The sequence below is a fragment of the Brassica napus genome, chromosome C1 (assembly GCF_020379485.1).
Source record: "Brassica napus cultivar Da-Ae chromosome C1, Da-Ae, whole genome shotgun sequence".
NCBI classification, from domain to species: Eukaryota; Viridiplantae; Streptophyta; class Magnoliopsida; order Brassicales; family Brassicaceae; genus Brassica; species Brassica napus.
The window spans coordinates 27012050-27015291 of record NC_063444.1 but is presented as its reverse complement, the minus strand read 5'-3'; the positions used below and the strand labels follow the sequence as shown (position 1 = coordinate 27015291).

The window sequence follows — 3242 nt, the reverse complement described above, 5'->3', positions numbered from 1 at the left end:
TTGATATTAAAATTGCTAGATAGTTATTAAACTTGAACTTAAAGATTGCTTGATTGAATTAAGCCAAAGACATTTGATGTTTAATGATTTCTAAGCAAATGGACATTTACCTAGACATAGGACTTGTCTAAAATTGTGTTTAGACTTAAGAGATTACTTTGATTGAAAGCTTGTCACCTAGATTGGATCTTAGTTACTTGAAGTCAATTCCCAATACCCATGGATTCACTTGTCTAAATTGATTAAAACCTTGTTGTATTGCTCTGTTTGCTATTGTTACTTGTCACACACTCACCACTATTGAATCTGCTTAGCTTAAGAAATGACTTGTATTCTCACTGATTCACATCACTAGGACTGGTTCGACATTCACCCTACTATACTACAACATTTGCAATAGGCAAAAACCCTATTATCAAATTGGTGCCGTTGCCAATCCTAGTCTGATTGTGACATTGAGTTTGAGTCTTTGCTTGAGACTGAGTTTTACTTTGTTTTAAAGTTACTAATTCTACTTCTTCATCTGCTTGTGATCGCAGGTGCATGAACCTAAGAAGTAGAGGCAGTACACATCTTACTCCCTTGACAGATATCAAAACACTTGAAAGAGAAAACAGGAGAAGGTTAAGACAAGAAGAGCAAGAGGCTCAGATACAAAGATCAGAACCTATGATGGAACCAGTTCCAGAACAACCTCAAGCTGAAGAGGGCAATGGTTAAGGAGCTGCCAACCTTCGACCTAGACAACCACAACGCCAAGCTAGGGCCATCGGTACATATGATCAACCGAACATAAATGGGAATAGGTTGGGCATTAGGGCACCGCCAGTTGCCAACAACAATTTTGAGATCAAGTCCAGCCTCATCAACATGATTGAAAACAACAAGTACCATGGACTTGCCTTGGAAGACCCACTAGATCACCTTGACAGATTTGATAAGTACTGTGGCTTGTCAAAAACAAATGGAGTTTCAGAAGATGCTTTCAAGCTCAGATTGTTTCCCTTCTCTTTGGGAGACAAGGCTCACACTTGGAAGAAAAACATCTCAAGTGATACTATCACCACTTGGGATGAATGCAAGAAGGCCTTCCTCAACAAGTTATTCTCTGCTACAAGGACTGCCAACCTTAGAAATCAGATCTCTGGTTTTCAACAAAGAGGACTTGAAGGATTTTCAGAGGCATGGGAGAGATTCAGAAGCTACTTGTCTCAATGTCCCCACCATGGCTTTAACAATGAGAGCTTGCTAAGCACTTTCTACAGAGGAGTCTTGCCTAATTAAATTCAAAAGCCAGCTTGACACTGCAAGAAATGGAAACTTCTTGGGGAGGACTGTGGAAGATGCTTTAGAACTCTTGGAGAACATGGCACAGAGTGACTCTGTCTACAATGATGAATATGATAGAAGAGACTGAGGTGGTGGAGGAGAAGATATGACCACAAAGAGAGAGCTGAAAGCACTTCAAGACAAGATTGACATGCTACTATCAGAAAAGACCAAGAAAGAGGAGTTACATATGGTTGCTGAAGTTGATGGAGTAGAATGCCAAGAAGATATGTACTATGTCAATGCTCAGGGTACATGGTACAAGAAGGAGCCTGACTATCAATACCAGAACAACTACCAACAGAAACCCTTCTACAACAACCAACAAAGCCATTCAACAACTACCAGCCAAGACCATTCTACAACAATCAGCCTAAGCCATTCTACAACAACAACCAAGGTGGTTACCAACCAAAACAGAACTTCCCTCCTGGATTCTCACCAAAACCAAGTCAACCTGCACAAGACCAAGCTGGATCATCAACACAACCTCCACAAGAGAGTAGTACTGAAGCTATGCTGAAACAATTATTGGAGGGACAAGCAAGAAGTGAGAAACAATTAGGGTATGAGCTGAAAAATCTCCACAACAAGATTGATGGGAATTACCATGATCTAAACAACAAGTTCAAAGCCTTGGAGAACCAGTTTGTCTCTATGACAGCCAGCTCAAGTCGCCAACAAGGTTCCCTACCTGGAAAGGCTGAACAAAACCCAAAGGAGACAATGAAGGCAATCACCCTAAGGAGTGGAAGAGAGTTGCCTCCTAAAGTTCTCATTAAGGATAATGAGAAACAAGGTGGGGAGGTGGTCATCAATGTAGATGATGATGTGGTGATTGTGGATGAGAAGACTAATGAGGAAATCTTGGAGAAGATAGTTGAAGCTAAGGGCAAGAGAAAGATTGGAGAGGAGAAAGTTGAGAACAAAAATGAGGCTGCTACATCAACAAAGGAGAAATTGTTCACTCCTCCTCCCTATGAGCCAAAGCTTCCCTTTCCTGGAAGATTCAAGAAGCAACTCCTAGAGAAGTACAAAGCCTTGTTTGACAAGCAAATGAGTGAAGTTCAGCTCACCATGCCCATAATTGATGCATTTATGCTGGTTCCACAATACAGCAAGTTCTTGAAAGATGCTGTAGAACAAAAGAAGAAAGAGATGGAAGGGATGGTGATTCTTACTCATGAGTGCAGTGCCATTATTCAGAGACTGACTGTCCCAAGGAAGCTAGAAGACCCTGGTAGTTTCACCCTGCCATGCGCCATTGGACCTTTGACATTTGAGAGATGTCTATGTGATTTGGGAGCAAGTGTCAGCCTCATGCCACTATCCATTGCCAAGAAGCTTGGGTTTACACAATATAAAAAGTGCAAGATCTCTTTGGTGCTAGCTGATCGATCTGTCAAGCTCCCCATTGGCATCCTAGAAGATCTTCCTGTCAAGATAGGAAATTGTGAAGTGCCTACTGACTTTGTAGTGCTTGAGATGGATGAAGAGCCTAGAGATCCTTTGATCTTTGGAAGACCTTTCTTGGCAACTGCTGGAGCAATGGTGAATGTGAGAGATGGCACAATTGATCTCCACCTTGGAAAAGATCACATTCTCCATTTTGATATCAAGGAGATGATGAAGAAGCCCACAACTCAAGGAGAAATATTCTACATTGATGAGATGGATGCCTTGGCTGATGATTTCCTTGAGGAGTTAGCGATTGAGGACTCTCTTCAACATGCCCTGACCATTGAAAGAGAGACCCAAATGATTGAAAACAAGGAGAGTGATGAGCTAGTAAGAAGGCTAGATGTTCACCTTGAGGAGGATGGAGAAGATGAGTTCATGGAGTTGCCACAAATGACTCAACATGCTGCCTCAGCAGACATTCAAGAGAACCTCCATGAAGCTGATTGGAGTGA

The 3242-nt window shown here is 41.7% G+C and overlaps 1 non-coding gene across 1 annotated transcript; it reads right to left on the bottom strand.

Moving 5' to 3' along the window:
• Positions 1-1125: 1125 nt before the first annotated feature.
• Positions 1126-1232, bottom strand: LOC125581083. The gene has a single exon (XR_007318794.1). It is a non-coding gene; the product is annotated as a small nucleolar RNA R71 (small nucleolar RNA).
• Positions 1233-3242: the final 2010 nt, after the last annotated feature.